At 38.7% G+C, this 26859-nt stretch overlaps 1 protein-coding gene across 7 annotated transcripts in view; it reads left to right on the top strand.

Annotated features, from left to right (window-relative positions):
* PLCB1 (phospholipase C beta 1) overlaps nucleotides 1-26859 on the top strand; it is a 376089-nt gene that overhangs the window by 192775 nt on the left and 156455 nt on the right. The gene's annotated exons all lie outside the window — the stretch shown is intronic.

Here is a 26859-nt window from a genome sequence, read left to right as displayed (position 1 = left end):
AATATTAATTAATCCTTGTCAAGTGAAGCCACAAATTACTTGTCGGATCAATGACTGGGTTTCACCTGCTTTCCCCCGGGCTTTCGGTAAGAAAACGGTATAGCTTACCACAGGTGGATTACCACAAGGGATCAGACTGTCGTGGGTGTGCGCTGTTGCTTTTTCTGCCACTGCAAATAAGAAAAATCAGAACTGACAGCTGCAGGTCAGCACATGTTTTATATTAAGCTATAGGTAACGAAATGGGTTGTCAGAAGAGATGATTGAGATTGGGAGCTAAACAGGAATCTGAGTATCTGGGGTTTGGAGTGCAGATATGCACTCTATAGGAAAGTAGGATTACAAAAACAGGGAAGGTATTGAACGGGCTGTAAATACTGTGCTCTGTTGTATGTGGAGATTAGTCGAGACCTACTGGTGGAAGTGGCTCACAGCTTCATCTTAGAGCATGATTTGGGGCATCTTAGAGGGAGATACTGCGACAGCAGAATTGCTGTTGTACACAAGGTTGTTAAGTTATGTCCTTTTCACTTTGTTTCTCTTATCTTCCACAGTTTTATCCCTTCCTTTATTATACCGCAATCCATTTTAAATAGAGTCTGGTGAAATTTGAGTGGAGAAATTACAAATGCAGCGTACTGATGAGTTCTCTGGTGCCGAGTGCTCAGCAGTGGTCTGATGGCTGTCAGTGCCCAGCAGCACCACTGTCGAGTGCATACAGATGTGCTGCTGACGCAGTTCTGGTGGGCTGGGGCAGGGACATGAGAAACAGCACGTTTGCTTCTTTTGGGGAGGGAGAAAATGAATAAGATTAGAGTCATAATTTAAACATCGCTGAATAAACATCATTTTACTGCTGTGTACTTTTTAGACATTTATAATCAACAGCATATATTAAGGCCTTGTCAAGCTTGGGAAGTAGGTGCTCAGGATATTGAATTTATTAAATTGGAGTTTATTGAATTTCCTTTGAATTCTTTCAGTGATGTAATGTCACCAGCATGCTTATCATGCTGCACAGGAGGCTTCGTTCTTTATAGCAGAGAATAGATCCGTGTGCTATGGGCATGATGTTGATAGCAGCAGATGCTCAGAGCAAGTTAAAATGGACAAGATACTGATCCCAAACTTACTTCTTGAGTTCCCCAAGTTAGACCTGAAAGTGTGGATTAATTTAGACCTGAAAACGTAACTATGTTCAGTTTCTTTTCCTTGCCGTTGCCAGAGTCTTTTCCAAGCCCTGTCATTTAATCATAGAATGGTTTGTGTTGGAAGTGATCTTTAAAACCACCTCGTTCCAACCCCCTCTTATAGGCAGGGACAGCTCCTGCTAGACCAGGTTGCTCGTAGCCCCATCCAGCCTGGCCTTGAAAGCCTCCAGGGTGAAGGCATCCACACCTCTCTGAGCAGCCTGTTCCAGTGTCTTACCTCCGTGTAGAATGTGTTCTCTCTTTCTCACCCCACAGGTGGTCACACTTTTTAGCTAACAGCATTTTCTTTGCAGTGTGCTTCAGATACAGTCCTTTGTTGACCGACATTGTATAACCATAAATTCTTATCCTATAGTCTTACTTCTGATCTGCTGTGACCCATGCCTTTGCCTGATCTTTTGGATTTTGCAGCTCATGCAACTTGTGTCTCTGTGGCTTCTCCTACTGTGCTGAGCAGTACGTGTGAGAGGGCCCCAGGACAAGAGCTCATACATTGCACGAGGTTGCAGAGGATAATACAATAAAGCCTTGGTTACTGAGATTCATTGCCACTCTGATGACTTTTGTAAGCCAAAATAATTATCTTTGAGCCACTCTTCCTAGTCTGAAGATGTTTAGACAGGAGATAATTCAGCGTGGCTGCAGCTCTGTATTGATCTGTTATGAAACTCTGTCAATGAAAAATTCAGTCCTGAGCAAGCTGCTTGGCAGATAGTACTAGTTATCCATTATACCTCATTGAAAGAATGAAATTACTCAGCACTAAAAAGATACCAGATTGGAGCCTAGCCTGAAACTTGTACTAGGTCCCTTGTCCAGTCTGGAATGTGATTGCTGCATAAATGTTCATCTTCAGGAGGAACTGAAGCAAAATAAACTAGATCAGTTGAGAAGAAAGAAAGAAATGGAGATTTGCAGAGGACATCCAAGGAGTCAGCTGAAGAAGCTTTGGGTTTGTTAGTATTATTTATAACAATCCAGCCCCGTGATGCCCCACAAGACAATAACTTGGTTTGCTTTTATTACTTTCAGGGCTTTGCCTGAAAGAATCAACAGGATTTTGGAAAGCTGTGAAATCTTTGTTACTGTTGTTGACTTTAATCATTGCAGTATAAATTTGCAGTCCCCGGGGGAGAATTTCTGTGCAATACCTTTCTGTATTTATTACTAAAAAAAAAAATGATTCTCAAGCTACAGGTTATTATTTCTGCATTAGTCACTAACTGCAGGATGAAACTGGAGGTAAATTTAGCAAAGTCTTGTCTTTGAAGTGTAATAAATGTATTTCTGCTGGATTTTATTAACCTTTCTCTTTAATTAAAAAGATAACAGCAGTGAGATCTGAAAGTGAGGTTGGTTCACGTATTTCAGCTTTCTGACATCCAGTTTTAGGTATCTGATTCTGATTGGTTTCAGATTTCTCTGCAGGTAATTGTGGGGTTTATCCTGTACCTTCCTGGGTTTAATGAGGTGTTTGGTTGGAAGGACTCAAGGACAACCTCATCATGGATACTGGCTTAGTCTTTGTATTTCTCTGCTTTGCCATTTACTGCTTGGATTTCTAGTAGGCTCTCTCTGTGGAAATGAATACATTTTCTCCATGCTGCCCATTCCTCTGGATTTCTTATGAGTCTTGAGGTTCTTGATACTTGCTAGTATAGTAGAGTTGTAGGAGATGCCTTGGAGTCCCATACATGTTCAGCCCGCTCGTTTTATGTTTTTGTTGCCCTAGCCCCCTTTCTTAAAAAAAAAAAAAGTTTTAATAAAAATATGAAAAAAGGAGTTTTGTTACTTATATATATGTATATTAACTATATTATATATTTTATATGCTGCCCAAGTCAATTCCTCTTCACTCAGTGCGGTTGGATTACCTAGGATTGCCTTTATTGACATCAAATAGTATTGTAGAATTGTTTGAGTTGGGAGGGACCCTTGAAGCTCATCTTGTCCAACTCCCCCAGTGAACAGGGACACGCACAGGTGTGGGCAACAGTGAACAGGCTAGCCAAGTTGCTCAGACCCCAGTGACTCCAGGGATGGGGCACCCACCACCTCTCTGAGCAACCTGCTCTGGTGCCACACCACCCTGATTGTAAAACGCTTCTTCCTTATATCCATCTTTTAGTTTGAAGCTATTGCCCTTGTCCTATTGAAAAATACTGATTTCAGTGCTTATTATTGCAACAGTTTTATCTGACATTATCCCCTTAAGGTGTCTTTGAGTACTCTACCAACCTAAAGAAGTTTCTGTTCTTTAAAGGGTTTCAGTGATCAGTTTGACATTCAAGTCTGTTTTTCCTGAATAAAATTGCAGTGCACATTTTAGAAGGAATTCAGAGCTATAAAGATCTGTAGATGTTCAAAGTCGCTATATTTTTAAATTCTAGAAGTGCTGGTGTCTCTCAGCGAGAAGCTTCTGAAGCTCCAACTCTAACTGGCAGCTCATTCCTGAGCAAAGCATCCCTTCTGTTGTTCTGCACGTGGAGCACTTCCACAGTCAGCCTTAAGTTTGTTGGGGTTGTGAATTAGGATGTGCCACAACACTGCAAAAAATGCTATTACATTTCTGTACCCTTAGAATATTTGAGAAAAGCTTCTTTTTCTTGCAGAAAACGGTGGTATTATATCTGTTCTAGATATTTTCTTTCATTAAAACTTCTTTCTCTTTACTTTCCCTAGTCATTCATTGAGGAGCTGTCTGCCTGTTTTGTAACCATGGGTGCAACGGTGCCTGAATCACAATTTATTCACTGGGAGAGAAGGGAAGCAGAACAGAGCATTAACCTCTGCGAAGACAAATAAACCTTATTCTCTGTGTGGGAAATAAGTCTCTCTGAAAAATGTCCTTGTTGAGCACGGCTTCCAGATGGCTGTGCTCATGGCTTCCTTGGCTCTGCCTAATGCGGAGTTGCACAGCGGCTGCTTTGAGAGCCTGGTGAATTGCTGGGGTGTCATCCCAGAGAGGATTTAGACAGCAGCATCAGGCCCACTGCATGCAGAAGTCTACTCTGCTGAAATTTGTGCTTTACAAATGGAAGCTTTTATTTGTAGGAACAAATGTTGTCTTGCTTTGGACTTTCCTTTAGCCACTATGATTAAAGCTGCTGAGAAACTTCCTGTTTTCCGCTCAGATGCGGAGCTCTCATCTTTGTAATCTTTGCAGCCCAGTGACACAGATCTGTTTATAGGCTGGGAAACTTTTGGTTTTGTTTCGCACTGGCTCTACAGGCTTTTGTACCACATGAAGCAGCCAGTGATCCTATGCTGAACACTGCTATCCCTGGGAGAACTGCAGGGTGCAGGCAGGCAAGCACTGGGTGCTTATGTTGCAGCTGCCAGGCACATCGTGCCTCACTGGTCTTATCTGCTTGCTTCATCCCATTCATCTGTAGAATGAAGCAGAAATAAATAAACAAGCAACTACTTGAACTGTGTGCTAAGGCAAAGCTACCGTACTGCTTTGGCTATGAAGTTTTTAGAAATAACATTCAAACACTTTTATTGCTGTCTGTATTGCTTTAAACTTCCTGATTTGTGTCCAGTGGACAGTTTTATTGCCTTCTGTGAGCTTTGTTTCTGAGGCAGAATGGTTTTTATTGTTTAATGAATACTGTTGATTTGGGGAAGAACCTCCCTTGGATATTGTCCTACTAAAAGAAAACAATCCTTTAAAAACCCACAAAACTCTTATCTCTTGACCTTTAAGTTTTTATGGCTGTGGGCATGTCTGTCCTGCACCCTGGGGCACAGGGATGCCCAGGGACTTGAGCTGCTGGTCACTGCCATACCAGGAAATTTTCAGCTCAGGTTGAAAAGCATTAAGGTTTTCAGGCACTCTGAAATTTTTCCTCTTGCTGTATTGCTTTTGAAGAGTTCCTTCTCACTCTGCACTTTCCTTCTGGCAACCTATGCAGTAAGCCCAGATATTCAGAGTAACAGAAAAAGTTTCCTTTTCTGTGTGACAACTACGAAAAGTTGGCTTGTGGTTAACACTAGATGCTGTGAAAGCTAAACTGCAAAGTTTTTTAAAATCCATTTAAGCCTCTATCATTTGCAAGCATGTCTTGATAGAAGGAGTAACTTTTCATCCGCTTGTTGTAGCGATGCAAAAGTTCTGAGAGCAAGTTGAAGTTAATGTGCATTTATTGATTGTGTTATCTGGCATATGCAAGTATGTTTGCATTTAATCTATGTGTCATTTTCCCTGGGCAATTGCTTAGTGTTGAGTGCTGGAAGGAGTTTGCTATAGAAGCATAACAACAAAATGTTGATGGCACAGTTGATGCTCAGCCTTCTCCACTTTGTTGGTTTTTTTTCTGAAATACCATGATTATCAAGGTCTTTTCCGTCTGCTGGCAAGTGCCTTAGGTAAGGGTCATTCTCTGTGAATCTTTTCTATTTACAGTACACCTCATTAGACCATGTTTAGAATTTAAATGAATTACTATAGAGCAATCAGCAACTGTAATTGCACTGGGAGCAGCCCCAGCACTGCTGCTGCTTGTTCCTGAGGATCAAGACACTGAGAAATTATCTCGCCACATCTTTTTTCTGGTAGCTTTAATTAGCTTAGGTTTTGTGTCGTGGGCTGAGCTTGCTGGGCTCACAATTAGTAAAGTGCTCAGAATAAAATAAACCAGCATGGACATCTGGTAAGGTAGTAAGTGTGGAGCCCTGAGCTTCATGTATCACGGGAACATCATGCTGTTGCTAAATTCAGAGACAAAGCCTTGGATATAAAAATCCCTGTGAGGCAATTTCTACAGTCATTTAAGATGCCAGTGTGATTTATTGCATTTTACAACATGTGCCATTTAAGTGAAATGAGCGTGAGATTAGTGAAATATGAATTGAGTTATAGAGCTGAAATAGGAGTGAATTTGAGATCTTGGAAAAAGTCGAAATGAAATAAACTGCTGTTAGAAGCAGAAATGATGTTAGGATTGTCTCACACTTCTGCATGGCCTTGAACACCAAGTAGGTTTTAAGGACAGGATGATTAGGAAGATACTTGGAGGAGCAGAAATGGAAGTCTTGTCTTTTCACTTACCATGGACATGAGAAATGGTCATCTAGGACAAAGTCGGAATACTGGGAGCTGCAGGTTACCTGTGGGATTCCTGGATGGATTGAAATCGCCATTGATTCCCCTCCAGTTATCGTGGTCGGTGTTTTAAAGTAGGAGTACTGAAATCTTCAGAACTAAAGGAAGCTATCTCATTATTTCAGTGGCTAAATCAGAACACAACAGAAGATCTCTCAGGAGATGCTGAGAAAAGATGATTTCTTTGGTCGTAGTTGTCCTTCTCATTTAAAATGTGATTAATATAATCACAGATTAGGATGCAGTCATGCAGTAGGAATATCATGCTATTTTTTAAAAGGAACAAAAATATTAAAGACATTCTGAATTAATGAAGACTTCCAAAACAGATATTCCGAATTTGCATTCATTTTCACACAGATGTAAACTTTCTGGATACTACTCTCCCTTTTTTTTCCTGTCTCCAGAAAACTGTTAACGCACCCTGAATCCCGTGATATGGCAGACAGGCTGTGGTGTTTTATCCCAAAAGGGAATGGCTTACCAATTGCAGGCTGCAGTGCTATGTTACTGATACAAAGTTGTACAATAACAAGCACGCTCTTGCAAGTACTATTTAATAAGCAGGCATTGGTCTTCCACGCTAGTAATCTCATTATGTTTTTCATTATGAATCATTTGCACTACCCATCATTTACAAATATATATCACGTATCTATAGGCAGAAATATCGGTGTCCTTGGGCTCTGTCTGTTAGTGAGAGACTTTGCAAGATGTTAAGAAAAGTCATCTCCCTACTCATTGAATACTGAGATGTTTATTTAAATTCAAAAAAAAAAAAGAAAAGATGATGTCTCTCAAGAAGTATTTCCAAGCTGGAATATTCAGTTTGCTGTTTGTTTTACTTTGCTTCAGGGTGGTTAATAAAGAATTTCTTTGGTGTGGGGCAGCCTTTTCTTTTTGTCATCTGTTGTGCCAGTCTGTCTGCCCTCCCTCATTCAAGCATTGGAGTAGAAATCGGAAGATAAAAAGATAAGATAAGAACAAAGTCATAGTCTCAGCTCCTGGCTTCTTGTGAGCATCAATCATACAAGCATCAATCTGTTAAAATGAGCTTTTGTTTAGTGGGATTTCTTTCGTTTGTTTGATCTTCATCTTGTTTTTTGTGGCAGGAAGATAGTTTCTACTGATACCAGGAGTATTGTAAGCTGCAAACTGAGGAACAGTTTTAGTCAGTGGAAATTGTGCAGGGGTTATAGGCTAGACTCTGCTTAGCAGACAGCTTTGTCTCAGTGTAAAGCCAGGAGAGGCCCTGCAGAAGAGGTGCCAGTTACATCCTTGCAGCCCTTTTGAGTCAACAAGCAGGCAGGTGAGGTGCTGGCAAGTGGCTTTGTTCACACCGTGCCAGCAGCATGACTGCCAACCAGTGAAATTATCTCCTGGCTAACATTTGCTCTGAAATGTGAAGACCAGCTATATCAATGCAGCAACAACCACGCTTGTCATAGATACCCCAGGGCACTTTCAGGAAAAATAACACTAACCTACTTGCCAAGTTTTGTTTTCCTTTGATCCTGCTTTTAACACTTTTCCTTGTGGCTGATTAGATTTAATACCAGAAGATCCAAGATTTTGGTTTTGGCAAAGTATGTGCAATGACACAAGTATCAATTCAGGCATGAACTCAGATGTAAATAGCTTTACATTGAGGTGACTGTGTAGATACCACCCTATTTAGTTACAGCTCCCTGATTTATCTCATCTGCTGTCAGTGAAAACTGTTGAATTATAGACACCAATACAGAAGGCTTGACCTTCTCAAGCCTGAATAGCTGCAAGAAAGTTAAATCATAAGAGCAATAAAGAAGCTGTGTCTGGCTTTGGGCCTGAATTAACCGGGAAGCCTTACTTAAGATCTTATGCTATTTGTTCTGCTCCTCAACTGCAGAAGTGTATGAAAACCATCAAGTTACATCTCTGCTCTGGGATGACATGAGACAGGGGAGGTTTAGGCCAGATGTTAGGAGTAAGTTTTTCACACAGAGGGTGGTGAAACACTGGAACAGGTTGCGCAAGGAAGCTGTGGATGCCTCATTCCTGGATGCATTCAACACCAGGCTGGATGTGGCTCTGGGCAGCCTGGTCTAGTGGTTGGTGACCCTGCCTATGGCAGGGGGGTTGAAACTAGATGATCTTTGTGGTTCTTTTCAACCCAGGCCATTCTATGATTCTATGATATGTGAGAACTCCAGACAACATAGGCAGTAGGTTAATGAAAAAATACACTGGGACAGAAGCGCCTTGAAAATAAGAGTCAAAATATTTCAAAGGGAACCTAACAGGTCCAAAAATGGAAAAAATAAGTAAAATAGAGATGAGGAAACCAAATGAACTACACAAGTTAATTTGTAAATACTGCCAGGTACCTAAAGATATTGTTGTGCAAAACTTGTGTTGGAAAATGTATTACAGAGGCATGGCAATCAAAGTCTGTCTTAGTTTTCCTAATTAAAAGAGTTTGTTAGATATTTCTTTTTTTTTTTTTAACCCTAGTTATAACTCTGCCACACTTTATTTCTTTACTATATTAGTCCCTCCTGCAATTTGTTATGAAGATCTATAATGTGGAGCTTTGGAAGTGCAATCACATGGCCACAGGAGGCTGCAGAGACCAGAAGCATGGAAACTGCAAAGATTTAAGCACTGATCAGGATCTTCAGTGGAGAAGCAATGGAGTTATATATAGAAGAAAAAAAAAGTTACTGTGAAATTGCGGCATACACCAAAATTGGAAATTGTCAAGTGGAAATTAGAGAGCTTCATGTGAGCTGCTAATGTAGCAGCAGCACTGTGCCATTCATGGGTCCTTAGCATGCTGCTGTGCTCTTCTGTATCTGCAAAGATCCAGGAGAGGGGAGTGCAGGCATACAGAGTGGCAGCTTCAAGACTTGAAACCATCTCTGCATTTGTATTTGAATTGCATGACCAGCACTTTATGCAAGTCCTTCAAAGAGTAGGCTGCAACTCTTTAGGTGATATGAGAAATACTGTCATCTTTCTCATTTAGTAATGAAAAAAATGCAATTTGTTAGATGTTATACAGGCCTTGTGTGGAAAATGCTTATGATGACTGTGTGGTAAGACTTTCAGAGGAGGAGGAAACAAGGAAATAATATCAGAGAGTCATAGAATCACAAAGGTTGGAAAAGACCTACAAGATCATCCAGTTCAACTGTCCTCCCATCACCAACAGTTCTCACTAAACCATGTCCCTCAACACAACGTATAAACATTCCTTGAACACCTCCAGGGTCAGTGACTCCACCACCTCCCTGGGCAGCCCAATCCAGTGCCAGGCCACTCTTTCAGAGAACAGGATTTCAGAGCATTACAGTTTTACAGTTGCTTGGCTTACTTCCTGAGATGTTGTATTGAGTATCTCCATTACTCTAATAGAAGTGGACTCTTCAGGTGGAGAAAACTGTCCTGACATGGCTCTATGTAAGTATACTTGGGGAACTTTGCCTCAGCATTGAGGTGCGTGTGGTTAGCAGTAATAAGATGGATTTTTTACTATTTAAAAAGCACTAGTTAAATGCAGAGGCATTGTGCTAAAGAGAAGAGAGATAGGAAGCAGGCCCTATGCATAACCCTGTCAGTGTTCAGTAGTTGGACTCCATTCCTACAGTTTGATCTCAAGATAGAGAATGTCAGCTTGAGAACAACTTCGTGTCTGGGATAAATATTCTTGTACACCTCTACTGGAACATTTTTGCTGGCAGAAAAATTCAGAAGTCAGCTTTTGACTACTTGTGAAAGAATAGCGTGTTCTGTGCCAGAATCTGGCAAGAAAGTAATGGGCTTTTTGTATGGATGCATTCATTGCTAAAAATATGAAATTACAGTACAATAGAGGAATAATTGGAATACTGTGAAAGAAAGCATGAGAGTTCCACCTTTGATAATTTGGTGGTAGACCAGTTACTGTTATGGATTTTAAATTAACTGAAGAAAAACTTTCTAGTGTTAACCTTACGTTTGACTTGTGTCATAAAGGATTCCACTGTTCAGTTTTAATGCTATTTCCTACACGTGAGAGACATCTGAAATTCCTTTGTGAGACTAAATTGTACACTCTTATTATTCAGTATGTATGTGCTCGTACCGAACAGCATTACTAGCGTTTCTGTAACATTTCAAATACAGCCACAGACTGCACTGAATTTTGGATCCCCAAATGTCTCTTGTCAAAATTTTAACAGCAAGTTGCTGCAAAAATGATTTCCGTATTCTCTTTGTGTTTATTACCTGAGCTTTTCATTATTTGGTGCTCGTATTCAGATTTCACGTTCAGCACTTCCAGTGCACAGGGGCAGAACCGTGCTGGGATGTGCTTATTTACTTCTCAGACATGTGGCCATCTCGTCCAACGACAGACTCTGAATTTTGCTCCCCATTTCAGTCAGCTGCAGGTCAGAGGAATCTCACCTTCACTATGCATTTCCCTTTTGTGTGAAAAACAGTTTGAAAATGTGAGTTACGGAAGGTACAGGAATCAGTTTAGAAAAACAGAGAACTTACAAGATTTTGTTATTAATGATAGCAAGGATGACAATAGTAACGTATAGCCTGGATTTTTAGTTTCTTTCTTTGAAAGGTAGGTGACTCGTGGCTTTTGAGTGCTTGGGGTTGACAGTGTTGTGAATATGAATCTAAAATGTATTAAACAAAGACTGAGGTTCAAAAAAGTGGATAAATAATAGTAAATTACATTCTGATAACTTGGTATAATTTGCTGAAGTACTTTAGAATTAATATTTTCCTTTTAGAAATTAAATAAATATATTAATTTAATCTGATAGCTACTAGAAGTACTAAAGCTACTGAACCCACCTTGATTCCACTTAATAGCTATCTGTGTAGCTAACTTGCCTTGCATTTTTATGTATCTCTATTTTGAGAGCTGAACAAACACTGTATTATTTTATCAAAACTAATTCTGACCGTATTAACAGCAAATAAAAGCCAAGCTATTGCACCCTAACAGTTAGCAGAAAAGAAAACTGTAACACAGGCTGATTATATGGTGTGCATTTAATTTTTCTTTCAACTAAACAAAGTCAAGAATGGCAGCTGCTCGAATTCACAGAAGAGAGAGACACATAGGCTGAAACAGTGCCCCAGGAAAATGAACAATTTGATGTCTTGTAAGAAAAATTTGAACAAAGAACTGGGATTGTTGGAGGAAAAAAATAGCAATATCAATGTAAAATCTCTTATTTCTGTCTCTTATGTCCATGGTATCATAGAACAGTTTGAAACTTTGGAAGTTTCATTATGCCCTATGCCCATGGTCTAGCACAGTGGTGGGCCTCTTCCTTTCTCTTTTTCTCTTTTTCTCTTTTTCTTTTTTTCTCTTTTTCTTTCTCTCTCTCTCTCTCTCTAGGCATGTGAGCCCTCATTTTTAACTGCCTTTGCACTGTTTTATTCCCAAAGCGTACATGTTAACAGAAAGCCTTTCTGTTTCTCCTCAGAAATACTTCCTTCTTTGTGTCTTATACCGTGAAGAATCTTCTTGCAAACTTCAAGAATAAATATTTAAAATAAGTCTTACAAAGGAAAAAGCAAATGTCATTGTTGCGGGTGGCATTGTTTTACAAATATCAAAGCCACTTACTCATTTCTTCTACTGCCCGAAAAACAATCTGTCTTCTCAGTATTTTGTATCCGAGCGGTACAGTTCTTCAAAGATTTTAAGGGCTTATTTTTAACTCATTTTAAATAACAACTTTTACCAAAGTGTATACACTTCCCATAAGAAGCATTTCTTATTTCATAAGCCCAAATTATACTGTCACACATTTGGAAACAAACATGTCAGAAAGTGGTACAACAAAACAACAAATAAACTGTTGTTCTTTGTGGGAAAGCTCATTCCAGCCATACTGGAAATGTCAGAGGTTCTTACGGTACATATAAAAAGAATGTAATCCTTTTTAAAAACAAATCAAAAAATAAAAAGGTGAAATTTCAGCATATTTTATATGTGAATCTGCAGTATATTGATTTTAATGGAGCCACTCAGGTGCTTTAGTAAGCATCTCTGGCCAGCCCATTAACACCTTGGCTGTGTACATATCACCCCATCAGCATGAGTTACACCAGAAATTTAGAGGCTGAGTGCAACTGAGATACCAACTCTAGTTTTGTTCTGTCTTAGTCTCCTCTTAAGCACAGCTCTCATCAAAAGTCATGAGAGAAATCAGCATCACTAAGAGGAGGCAGGGACACACTTCATCGCTTGACTCAGTATTGTCTAATTACTCTTCCATCAGTGGGAAGCCATTGCCCCATTACTATTATATCCCATCTGGGAGCATTACATGAGAGCAGCCCACACCTACCAAACTCTTCCTGTATTCTGTGGGTATCTTCTTTTCTTTGTTGTCAGCTGAATGTGGGACTTACTCATTCTGGCTTTCATGTTAAAATCAATGGGATTATTCACAAAGGCAAGCCTTAATGCGCTTTGTTACCCGTGGTACAGCTTCACTTCTGGGAGTTAGCAGCATAGTTCATCACAAATCTTTTTATTCTCAGAGTGCAACCATTGGTGCAATGAAGTCCTGATCACAGCTCTTCCTGGCCACTGGATGGGATGGTGGCACATATACAATTAAAACACCTGGATGTCACAAGAATTGGTGTCCTAAAGTTTTGTTTATTTTGTAGGACAGCTGGGTTCCCTGTAGCTATAAGATGAGAGCAGCATCCTTCCTTTGAAAGCAAACTGAACCTGCAGGCAAGGGGGAAGCCATGGCAGGCTCCAGCAGCTGACCTTATCAACCAGGGGATCTGGAGGCCAAGGTGAATCCAGGGGCTGTCTTTTAGTGAATGTATATTGATATTTGAGCCACACAGTCTACAGATAGTTAAGCTGCCTTTTGAGCAAAGCTTTGCATTCACATTTTGTTCTGTAATCTTGATGCATTATCTTGTAAATGTTTTGTACTTGCTTCAGCACTTCTGCCAAGACATAGCAAAATGATCCAGAAGGTACATGAATATGGCTTACAGTGTGGCTTGCTCACACTGCAGGTAGTCCATAGGTTCTGCCTGTGTGTTATATTCAGCATCTCTGAAGTCCACATACATCATGCTTCCATTAATGGCATTAATTTAGAATTTGGAAGCTCTTTTAAACAACTTTCAGAGAAATCCACTTAGGAAAATCCTTCTTTTGCTTTTCTTTTTTCCCTTTCTTTTTGTTTGTGGCTGTGCATTTTCTCAGTCAAAAGAGAATTTATTTGACAGTTGATCTAATAAAATATGCTGTGGTCAGGTATTTCCTCAACTGCTGCTGACACTTGATCTATGGGGAAAAAAAATGTTGAGTTGCTCTGAGCTTTTAAAAAACATGATCTTGTTTTTTCAGTAGATGTTTGCTTTCTAACAGTAAGGATATTTCATTGTCTGGAAAGGATCTTAGAGAAGGTCTCCAGAGGCTGGCTTACTTTCATTTTGATAAATGTAAGAGTGTCTTTTCTCCTGCACAGGTGCAAATTTTCAGTTTTCTTCTTATCACCAAATTAATTGAAATCACTAATTCACCATTCATAATTCCTCTTCTTAGTTCATGAAGTCAGTGGGCATCCTTCCAGAGCAGCTTGCTTGTTCTAATGCTTGTTGGAAAATGTATTGAGTTTGGTAAAAAGCAAACAAGCTTGCTATGCTCTGTGCTTTCATTCTCGATCCATTTCAACCCTTTCACTGGAGCAGGAATTTGCCATTATATTTATAGGCTACTGAAAGAGCATGCAAAGTCTTCATGAGCAGCACAGCAATGACCTGAGCCAGTCATCCTTTCTCCAGTGGGATGTGCAGGGAATTGAGGGCCTTCAGCTATCGTCCTCTAATACTAAATAACTGGCTGAGGCTCCTGCTTTGGGACAGTCACCTCTCTAATAGCCTCTCCAGTGTTACGTGCCTAGAGTTGACTATATGAATATTCTCCTTGCAGTCTTAGAGCAAGTGTGGCCAACAGTGCAGAATTGCACTCTGATTTTCCTTGACTTCTAAGACAAACTTTATAAATTTATTTTTTATCAGAAACTTTATACATTCTGACAACTAGAACAAAACATAGGCAAAAAAAAAAAACCCAAACAACAAAACCAACAAGTTTGTGGAGAAATACTGTCAGGAAGATGAAGGAAGAAGATGTTGAATCTGTTAAGAAGAGTGGAGCTTTTTGTTGGAACATGCATATAAATGACAAGCATGGGTAGCACTTTCCAGCTTTACTGATTATGAGATGCCTGACAAAAGATGTGGGTATAATTAGACCTGATTTATAGATGGGACAAGAAAGCAAAAAATCAAGGACTTGCAAAATGACAGCTCAGAAGAGTCAGACTCTGAGGCAAGAAGTGTCCCAATATTCTTCTAAAAAATTTCATCTTGAATTGCTGTCAACTTGGCTTCAGCAAGTGCTTTTATTTTTAGAAAATGCATATGTTAAAACAATTTCAGTCAGTTTTTCTTATTTTTTTTAATATGTTATTAATTTCAACCCATTGTGTTTCTCTGTCACTCTTCATTCTTTGAAATCATCCAGTAAGTTACTTTACTAATGTTTCAGAGGGATTATCCTACAGTAACTATAAGGAGAGGCATCAGTATTACATCCAATTGCTCTTTAGACATCTGAATCAGACTCTATGTACTACACTTGTTTAAAGAGAAATGCAAACCTGACGTGGCATCAAAATAACAAAGATGAGGTTCCCAGAGTCTGATGTTTAATAAAGATAAATGAAGAACATGGAAATTCCCTTTTACTTAGAGCTGCATGATAAAAACTTTGTCAGATTAAACTGTAACCTTCCTATAAGGGTGCCTACTGATGAAAAATGTCAAGAAACTAAATGTCAAAAAACTAAACACTTAAAATGTGTTTGCTAAAGATTTCATCAGAATAGTAGGTTATAATCAGCTGGTTTGAGGACAGGAGTAAGTTTGTGGGTGTTGATTGTCCTAATGTTCTATAATTTAAATTTTCTCCAGTACTCAGTGGTTCAGATATTGGGGTAGATTACAACAACACTGATTTAGAAGATATTGTCATTCATGTGAGTTTCATGCTGTTCAGGATATTTAAACCTATTCAGTAGCCTGGTTTAAGAAATAGATTAGAAACATGATAAGCAAAAATACATTTATTTTGAGAATTCTGCCCAGAACTTTCCTCCTTGTAATACCTCCATTCACAATTTGTTTTACAGTTCACAGTATTTTCCTAAGAGAAGATATAAGGCTTCATTTTTTCCCAAATAGGAAGCCACAAGCATCATTACAGCATGCTGACTCAAGAAAAACCAACTTTTCTGGCTTTTCAAAGCAGCATCCTTGTATACATAGTCATGCAAGAAAGGGAAAGTCTTACCTCTTGAGCTTGTATGCTTCGTCACTTCAGAGTCTGTTTAGCTCAGTAAGTATGACAAATCTATTTCTCCTTCTAGAAAATATTTAGGGGGAAAAAAAGAGACTCTAAGTGAGGCGAGAGCAGTTGGTAAATTCAGTACACTTGACTTAACTGAGGTAGGAGGAAAATGAGGAAATGAAAACACTGAAAATCAGTGCTTTATGGCCTCTCAGAAAAGATGTCTGTTTGTGTTTATTTCCTTATTTCCTGGCAAAGGAGAAAAGGAGAAAAGAAAGGAACTCTAGAACTGCAACATATTCATACATTACACTGTGGAACATCAGATCCACCTTGTAAAGTTAAATTACGGTTCCTGCTGGGGGTTAGGATCACTCTGTCTTTGCAGCCTGTTGCACAGAGGAATTGGTGTGCATTTCTGGATAACCAATTGTAGCAGCATCAGGAGTTCAACTGTGTATCTCATTCACTGATGGTCTGATCCAAACTCGTTAAATCCTTTCAGCTTTAAACTAGGGCCTGGCTCTTGTAAATCTTCTTACAATTGCTGCTTTCTCGGACAATCTTCCTGTCTGCTGCTCCTTGCTGGCAGCTGATATTGTTGAAATTGGCTTTGCACTGCAAATACAGCTGTTCCTTACCTTAGCTGGAAAATCAAAACAGTGCTTCAGAAGTCACAGGTCTTTGAGAGCAAAGGCTTATCTTAAGTTATTTAGTGTATTTAAATACCGTGATAAACTGTTTACAAAACAGCCTTCATCGTGGTCTGATATTAAAGCTCACTGGTTCGTTGTGCCAAAAGGTCTGTGTGCCTCTCACTAATGCTTTCTGTGGGAAGTGCTTTGCATTTTTTGATTTATCTGATAAGTCTAAATGAAGAAATTACAAACTGCTGGATAAGGGCCAGGCCGCTTTTAAAAAAGCTTACATTGACGAAAACCATCACAACTGAAATGTTGTATAGAAGCTTTTAAATTCTGTATTGAAGTTGGTGCACACGGATAAGTTGTCTTTATAGAAACTGTATATGAAAACACATAGTGTCAGGTAATGTTGTTTTGGGGAAGTGACATGGAGGATATTCTCATATTTACAGAGTATTCTTTCAGTTTTGTACATTGTAACTATTTATGTGTCGGAAAGGAGCCAAGTGGGTGAAGTGTACCCTAAGTGCTGTTATTTTATGTGCATGGAATAGTTTTAATTCGCTTTTCAAAAAGCATTAGACTTTATGACCTCTCAGAAATACTTTTGTCAGACCCTGCAGCATGTGATTTTGCTCACTCACTCAAATGCTCCGCTGGGGATCCTCGGGAAATTTGACAGAACAGGGACTACAAAACTGCCTGGGTCTTTGCTCAGCTCTTCTCAGCCCTTTGCTGAGTACTCTTTGGCTGCAGCCTGGCTGTCAGGTCCATTTGCTCCACTTTCTGCAGCTAAAAGCTGATTTATTGAATTAACTAACCGCTTGGATAGTTTATACACATAGGGATATATTTTATTTTCCACTGCTTTGAAGGCTGTTTTATCCTTTAGGTTGGAAAGCCTCTTATCTAAATGAAACAGCCTTAAGTTGTTGGATGCAGTTCATTAAATTCTTGGATAACTAAGAGTCTTTCTATCATTTAGCAAGTGATATTAAGAAGAAAAGTGTTGATTCCCTCTCTTGGTGTAAGAAATTGAATTCTTTGCAAATTGGCATGATTTGAACAAGGCATGTTTAAAAAAAAAAAAAAAGAAAGTTAGATTTCCTTTGCCATTTTTTCACTCTTTCCCAACCCTGTAAGTCCAGGTCAATATCTTTGATGTGAGGAAAGTTGTTAAGGATGTAAGTTAATGCAGAATTCTGGTTTTCTCTTCATTTCTCTGCATCATCTGGCATTTGCATTCAGGGATTATCAAAGTTTTTGTGGTTGTTCTCAAGGTTCTAAACATCCTTTGGCTCCTTACATGTTCATAAAATGATGTTTAATTATTTCCACCTTTGGAAAGAGTAACCAATTAATATCAAGGATGCAGCTGTATTTTTAATTGAAGAGCCGTTCACTGAGTTTTGTCTGCTTTTGTTAAGAATGTCAACAACTGACCTTATTGGTTTTCCTCTGAACCACAAGAAAAACTAATAGGAAAGGAGAAACTTGAAGAACCAAGCTGGACGTGATAGACGACACTGCTTCACGTAGTTGTTTTTCACAGTGCTCCATATGAGTATGGGCAAATTTTGGTTCAGTTCTATAACATATACACAGAAGTTGTTTTCTGTGCCAAAGGGTCTGCAGCTGGATTTTTCTTATTGAGATGATGCAGTCAATTTTCTTTGGGGACCATTTTCCCTTATGCTCATCTTGATATTCTGATAGTGTTTGGCTGCTCACAAGTATGTAGTATTCGGGATTTCCACTAGGTCTGTTCTCCATGTTGATGTGTTACGTGCTTAGTCTGATATCAGATCGATGCATCCACAGTGTTTAATATTCTTTTTGTTGATAACTTCTCAATAACATAGAATGCAAAGCAAACTGCTTAAAATAATGCTCATGACTTCCCTGCAGAATTCCTTCTCTCTGCAGCAGCTCATCAAAGACTGTTCTTTTGGAATGTTCTCTAATCAGCAATGACTGAACACATTTCCTATACTTTCACAGTTAGTAAAATTAATTTATCATACAACCACCCAAATCCAAATTCTGCATCTTTTCCTTGTTTCCTTTGTCTCTCCTTGAGTGACACAGCCAGAAAACGTGTTTGTAGTTCTTTATTCATGCTCCTAGTAGATTGCACTTTTTTTTCTTAGAAGTTATATTGCGTTCTAAAATAAAAATCCGTTTCTGCTCTTTTTCTGTTACGTGTTTATATAAGAAGTTAAAATCTACATAGGAAAATCACCCTCTCAGTAGAAGATGAAGCTGGCCAACCATTAAAAAACAATCTTAAATCATTTCTGTTTCAGTTATAGATTACTACATATACTTTGTCATCTTAAGCAGTGACCTCACCTGGATGAATTACTTAGCCATGTGGCTTTTCGTCTGATACTGTGATAGGAATCAGGATTTCAGAGTCCAGACATCTCTGAGGGAATGAATGCTCCCTTGCCTTTGTGGCACCTGGCTTGGATGCCTGCTGAGCTGGATGGTGATGGTGAGCTGGGGCAATCCTACCTTAGGAGATCTGCAGGAAATAGGTTCATCCATGCTGGCTAATTGTGCACCAGATTTCAAGAGACTGTAAATGTATCTTTGCTTCCAAATTATTTTACCTATATATAATGAAGTGAAGTTAAGGTTTTCTGACAACTGTCAGTGCATTAGAACCTGCCTTTGGCAGTCAGTAATGAAATGGGTGTGCCAGTGTGAGCAGGATCACTGTCTGATTTGCAAGGGCTGAGCTGCTGGTACTGTCCAAAAAGTATGCGTGGAGCTCAAGCACGAGCAGCTTGTACTTTTATTCCTGCAAGTCTATTCCCTATGATGTCACTAAGGCAGAATCTGTTGCTGCATCATTGAATTTGTTTGCTATACTGCTAATGAGTTTCCTGGAATTAAATATTTGAACGTAATGGGAATAGTGGTTGTTCACAGCAATTAAAATCAGGTAAATTGAAACCTTTACTGATATGCATCCCATATGACTTTGTAATTGAAAAAAAAAAAAAAAAACTTATAGCAACTATTATAACCTGGAGTTCTCCCAGTAACAACAGAAAAATATGTCCTACAAGCAGGTAAGAAATAATGCTAGTGTGACGAAGCAGGATGTCTCATTCTTTTATATCTGTGTAACTGAAATGGTGCAATAATAAGCAGCTCGTTAGTCAGATATTTTCAATTATAGCTTTCTGTGTTTCCTCTGTTATTTTTATACCTGCCAGATAGTTGATGCATTCAGCACTACAGACCGTCTGGATATGCACACTTCCACCAGCTGAAAAAATACATTAAAATGAAAGCTCTAGCCATTATAGAGCACTCATAAAAACATAGTAGGCATTCATGCAGTTCCTCTCATTCAACTGGTTCCAAGCATTTAGATTTTTACAAACACTATATAAATAAATAGCAGAATGTACCTCTGTCTTTGAAGTAACCCTATTAAAATAACTCTCTGCAGTGTTTCAGAATGAAAGAACAATACCTTAGGAGACTTATAGATATGTGGAAATTCAGCTGTTCTTCCAGCTGTTCCTGCTTGTATGTGGTATGTGAGTCATACATATCATAGCCGTACAAATCATTTCATTCTAAGACTTTATAGTTTTAATAGTCCTACATATATATATATATATTATTATTAATTCTATATATATATATAAATATAGACTCAGAAAAATGAATTAACAGAAGAAGCGTGAAAATTAGAGATGCTTCTTTTCTCAGCTTTCTCTTCATCTCTTTCTTTAAAATCATGTTGGAAAAAATCTCAGAGTACTCTGAGAATGGAAAAAGTGAAAGGAAGAGTGCGTGCTAAAGGTTGTTTTTAAAATAACAAACCACTTGCAGCGAACAGAAGGGGATAAAAACTTCAGAGAGCTAGAAAGCATCTAAACAAATATTGTTCATGGTAGTAGATTTCTTCTGGACATCTTGCCTTTTCTAAGTTGCCATTTAAATGAACATACACTGAGACATAAAGTATTTTCATGTTAATCACAACTACATCAGAAAGGACTGAAAAATACCGCATGGTAGGTTTGGAAGTTTGTCTTAATCCTTGAGTTTGGTTAGAATGCAGAGTCTTTAAATTGTGCTCAGTTTAAAGCTGGCAAAAGTAAAACTCTGAGAAAAAAAATGGACATTAGAAAGCAGAACCATGCACATCTGCAGGATGAGTGTTGGTATCGTGTCCTGTCATGAGAGCATCAGAGGAGCTGGGCAAGACTCTAGAAATATTCCACGTAATTAGCTGGGCACATGGTCAACTTGAGTCCAGTTTGATTTGCTTAGAGTCATCTTTTAAGGAACATATTTTTATTTTGTACACACTGAGACAGTTTACACTAGAATGATAGTCCCAAATGAAGGTTTCAATTTTAAAACAAGACATTGACTTGTCTTCTGTGCATAGCTATGGAGGTACTGTGCCAAACTGGAACACATTTTTGAGCCCTGGAAATGAGAAACAGTTTCAAAGAAGAAGTGTTTGCAGATATTTTGGTTACTTATTAATCTGGTACACTTTTGCAAGACGTATGAAAACATTTGTTAACAGAAAAAAACATAGCACACATTTTATTTTTACTGGACTAAACATTTCAGGATTAATGATCATGAATTTGGTAAAAGAGAGTTGATCACATAAATGAATATATTTATATATCAAACCTCCTGTGAATTCTGTGTAATAGTACAGAAGACAGTTTGGAGAACACTGTTTTGAGTCTCTTTGATGTACTAATTGGAGTATATTCATTTCACATGATTGTCATTAAGAAAGACAGACAAAATCCTTTCATGGAGTTCTGTAGGTGTGATTCCCACGTATGGACATTCTGTCTAGTCAGTTGATGAAGGATAAACTATTGAGAGTTTTTACTTTGGTCTCAACAAAGGAAGGAGAGAGAAGAAATGTATTACTTTGAAAGACGAGTCTGTCAATCCACTTGCTTGGAAGTTTTCAGACCTGTAGTGTTGCTAAGGGATGTGTGACAGGAACAGTATCTGAACCAGCTCTGAAATCTGAATGGGAGTTGGTGGTGGTGGTAAATTTAATTCAGTTAGCAAGAGCATTTGGTTTCTGAGAGTCACACTGCTGCAGCTCTCTGCTTCCTAAGAGGCAGAGGGTTTGGTCTCTTTGTGTGGATGGGGTCGGTGTGTGGGACCCCTAAACTGGCTACTGTAACCCACTCCCACCTGCTTCTCATGTGCTCTGTAGGGAGAGAGAAGGCTGTTAGGTGGGTATTTCATTCCTGGCTGAGATAGCTGGGAAATTCCTGCCTGGGAAGGTGCTTCGTGGGCCAGCAAGTCAGTGCTTGGCAAATCTGCTGAAGTCCTGAATTATCCATAGTATAAGTGGTCTGGAGAAGCTCAGTATTTCTTACTCACTGTGCCTCTGCTATAGCTACTTGTGCTTCAAGTGTTAAGATCTAGCATTTGGAAATCTGGGTCAAATATTCAAAATGTACATGCTGTATGTATGTATATATATATATATATATACATGTATATACATTTTTGTTGATGAACACTCTCTGATAAGGCGTTCTTGAAGATAAGACTTTGTTCTATTTCAAGAAAATCTGTGGGAGTTTTTTCTTGGCCAGAGTTACAATGTAAAGTCTTGTTTTAACAAGGTTCTTTGTTTAATTTAAGCATAATGATTGAATGAATCATGGAAAACTCTTTGCATATGAAGCTGTTGAATTAAGCTTCTTTTTTTCTCTTCTCTCCCTCTTTCCTGGGATACCTAAAGCACTAGAAATTAAAAAAAAAAAACACAAAAAAACAACAAAACAAAACAGCTATGAATACTTGAAAATCTTATTCCACACATTGGAACTGAAGTCTACTTTCAGTTTTATTTCAATCTTTTCTAGTGTTGAGGTTGTCAAGAACAAATAAAACAATGTGGGGTTGTTAAAAGCTTTAGAGTCTAAGGAATATAGAAATGAAAAACATGTAAAACATTTAAAATGTACAGCTAAATGTGCAATTCTAGCTATTCCTGTGTAACTGAAATTTTCTCTTCATTAAATACAGTGTTTTGAACTTAGAATGTTCCCAGATTTTTAGTGCCAGAAACAGAGAACGTTTGGAAATCACAAGTCGGAATGACGGAAATGTTGGAAATAGCTGATTTACACAAAGTTTGTACATAGGGTTTGCTGGGTGGTTTTTTTTAGCCATCTGTTTTTTGGAGGCTCTGGGATCCCTTGTATACCTATTGCTTCAGTAGAACTCCCTTATTTAACTGACATCTTAAAGGTAATGTTTTACTGCATGAGATGGAGAAGAAAACGATTTTGATTGGCAGCTGTTTGGGAGTAGGGAAGATATGACATGTTACATGCACAGGACTGTTGTACACAATGCATGCTTGTGTAATTTCATCTATATGCAGTCTAGACAAAGGAGTCCTGGTCTATGCCTGCCACACAAAATGTAGTATCAGGACAGCACTTGTAAGTGAGAAATAGGACTGTATACACTGTTGTTACTGCTGTACAACTCAGGCTGTGGTATTTTCTCTAATCACTCATTTAGATCATTTGCATTTTAAATCAATGTCTTCAAACACCAAAAAAATTATCTTGCAGCACTTGAGTTGCATCACTTTCAGGAACTTAAATGTTCTGGCTGAGTCTTCTGATGCTCTTCCAGTTGGCCATCATGTCATCCATCACTGTTAGGCCCTGAGGGAAGTCTTTAGAGTCTGACAGGCTCTGCTCATGCTTAACGTCCTCCTGAGGACAGGCAGCTGCTCCCAGGAACACTGCCATTGCTCAGTGAAGCATTAGGAACACGAGAGGTTGCACTGCATCCAAGGTGAGTCCTTGGATGGGTTCAAGTCAGTGCTTGAGAGCTGCACAAAGTGAATCCTGAATGCTTTTGGCTTGGAGAGACTAAGGGAGAGTTGGATAGCGGACCCAGGTTGTTGGGAGGAAGCTGGGTCACTTTTCGTGAGAAGTGATTTTTTATCTGATACCCAAATACTTCATGCAGCATGAGGTGACCCGCAGCAGCAGGAGAGCTCCCAGGCTGCTGCTTGTGTCGTGATTCTCTGCATCAAATGAAATGTTGTGAAATGTGTCGTTAATTGGTTGCAAGGGCTAATCTGTAAAATCTCACGGCAGCGTTTTGCATGTATGTATGGCAGTGTGTTTTTAAAAAAGCAGCACATCCTGTCAGACAGATGGTGTGTAGCAAGTTTTCAGAAACAAGTTGAAAGAGACGGCGATCGTATTAAAAGATGTGCAGCACTTGCTGTATGCGCAGAGGAGAGCGTGCAGTAATTGGAATTTCAGCACTGAGCTACATTCGCATAACTCCAGCCACAGCTGAGTGCAGTCTTTGCAGAGATAGCAATTAAAGTGTCAGTGTCATTAAACTCCTTAGGTTTACATTATTTTTATGATTTCCAGTGGAAGAAAATACAGCAGGAGAAAGTTTGGAAGTCTGATTGAAATCTGTTTTTATCTGTCTGTACACAGGATCCTGGCTTTTAACAAATCGTCTTTATTCAGTGTTGCTCATGAATGTGGTAGAAAGTCCATAATCCCTTTTTTCATGTTCCTGGCTTTCTTTGTCTTCCATTTTCTGTTTTTGTTTTGGATTGATTTATGGTATGTTTTCCCTGGATAGTTTTGTGAAGACTGCAGAAACAAATAGGGAGGGTTTGGTTTTTTTTTTTTCCTAAGGAGCTGAGAGTCATCTGCCCACCTCTTGCCTCATTTTGAGGTAGGCCATCTGATCTTTAGTGGATTCTAATGCTGTTTGTGCCATTGTTGTCACCTCCTCTGTACTCAGCTGCTTACGCTTCCCATCTTCCCCTGAGAATCTGTCAACCCTTTACCTGCAGAGAGGTCATGGCATAAATACTGGCTTTCCTGGCCTGGCTTCAGGGCCAGTCTTCAGGCAGCTCTGCTCCTTGAGCTGGAGTTCCTGCTGGATCTCAGTGGAAGAGAAGATGCAAGTTAACACCCAAACCTTTTCATTAAAAGAGGTGTAAGATGTTTCTTTGTCAGAAATCTTCAAATCATTGTGTTGCAAAAGGAAGTGATGTGACTTAAATGGGGTTCATCAATAGCCTGCTGCTTATTGAGCATCCCATGGTCATGTTCCCTAAAATGACAGAGCTTCTGTAACTTAGATGTTTAAAAAATGACTACAATCAATATTTAATAGAAATCACTCTTCTGAATGTCTCCCTAACAGATTGATATGCTCATAATGAGGCCCCAGTCTAGCAAAGAGCTTACTCTCAAAGCCAGTCTGCCTGCTCATGAGCCAGTATATTAAATGCAGCTGCAAACAGCAGCAGACTTTCAGTCTCATTCCTCAAAATGGAATTATCAAAATAATCCAATTTACATAAAAGAAGCTGAATTTGGTCATACTACTTGACTTGTTTTTTTGCTTGGTGGTTGTTTTTTTTTCCCCCCCATATGCTTTCCTATCAGCACAGGATCTTCATCTCCACGGGAAAACCTGCTGACATTTTAAACAATCTTTGGTTTGTAGAGCTTGGATCATCTTCAAGATGTTGGCAAAGGATATTTTGCTGATCTGCTCAGCAGCATTTGTAGCTATGTGTGGTAATAAAGGAGCAGAGCTCCTTTGTTGTGGCAAATACACCCATGGCAGTGGTGAAAAAGGACCTGAATTCTGTTAGTATCGAGATGATCTCCTTTCACTGAAACCATAGCTATAGATAGGCAATAATCTATTTTAAGTCTGTGCAATGGAGTACATTGCAGATTATGCTGAAGTGCCTCAGGATACACAGTGGATGCCCTTTATTAATAGGTGCTACATGGCAGCCAGATAACGTGTTGCTAGAAGGGATTGTGTGTTTCAAATTTTGTTAGAGAAGTCATAAACAGAATAGAAAAATATCCATCCTAACAAGCCAACCCAAAGAGAATGATCTGTCTTATTTCTTGTCTTTAAAACCTGGAGAAAAGTTTTGTGATTTGGAAGACCAGCTTCATACTGATACTGCCTGGTTGGCTACTTGCTGTGCACTTCTAAAGCCCTTACTGAGCCAGCTCCAAATCATCTTTTTTTTTTTTTTTTTTTTTTTTTTGGGGGGGGGGGAGCAGTGTAATACTTTTGCTTTGAAAAATAAATCATCCAATTTTAAACATGGTTCCATTTTGTTCTGTGATGCATGACTAATGTGTGTTTTAGACAAACTAGAGGATGATCCATCAGAGATCTTATATTTGACTATAAATATGAAGGGAAAAGGTTACCTTCTTTCTTATTTGTTGATGTGATTGCAGTTCATCACCAGCAGTGATACTGTGAGTGATAGCTTCAGCCAGAGAAAGGAAGAAAGGAATGACAAGTATGTGAAAGAGAATAAAAACAGGCAGTCCTTTCTGAGATCATAAAGAATGATTTTCTCCCCAGCCAACCAGTTTAGTAGAAGCAAATACCAGTTTCATTTTGGGTTAGAAAAAATAGGAATTAAAAAGAAGATGAACTCTCATCTCCCAAAGAAATTAAACAGTGCTTTATAACATCTAGACTGTAAATAAAATAGAAAGTAACCCATCCAATAGTACTCCATCACTAACTTAGTATCTTCAGGGCATTTCTCTAGCTTTTCTCCTAGATCCTTATTAACACAATTTCTTTCTTCAAATCCACATCGCTGGAACACAACTACTACTTTTATATCCCTCTTTCTGTTATGTAAAAACACATCATTAATTTGTTTATTCATGAAATCTTCTTTGCCTCAGAGCACAGACATATTCTTCCTTTAAACTCTCAGATAAGATTATTCTGTTTTCCAGCAACACTTGCCATTATACCTAGTATTTAATGAGGCTCAGCATTCTATGATAGACAGTCTTGAAGCTTCCTCCCTATTAAAGTATACCATACTTCAAAATGTTCTCCCAAACCCTGTGAAATACTTGGTGAATGAATGCATAACTCTGTTGTCTTTTCAGCTGAGGTCTCGTGGATGTACAGTTTCATGTGAGATCCATGTGAAATGGCCCTTGATATCTTTGTTTTCTAAATATAAAATGTAATTCGTATTAGTTGAAGTTTTGATTGTTTTTCAGAAGTTATTCAACATGAAGAAGTACTGTAAATGACAAATGTATATGCAGACAGTGGTAGGAAAAGGTTCGTGAGAGAATGAATTGCAGTGTGCATTATGGATTTGTGAAGTTTTGAAATCTCTACACAGAATCTTTTTCTGGATTAGTGAAGAAATTGAGTGTAATTCTGTGATGATCTAATTTGCTGGCCATTTAAAATATTTATATCAGACTGAAAAATCTTGCTTGATAGCAAATCTGAGCTTTCAAATTATAGTGACCCTATTAAAGGGTTGGATTCAGTCATACAAGGCTGTTTTTCATCTACCTTTGCTTTTATAGACTTTATCTTGAGGTCGTCAAGCACCAGGTAGTTTTCATGTCTTGTGAGTGCATTTCTTGTAAATGCTACATCCTAATCTGATAGAAACCTGTAAACTACAAA

Source organism: Phasianus colchicus, chromosome 2 (assembly GCF_987193195.1).
Source record: "Phasianus colchicus chromosome 2, bPhaCol1.hap1.1, whole genome shotgun sequence".
NCBI classification, from domain to species: Eukaryota; Metazoa; Chordata; class Aves; order Galliformes; family Phasianidae; genus Phasianus; species Phasianus colchicus.
This window is presented reverse-complemented; position numbering and strand designations above follow the sequence as displayed.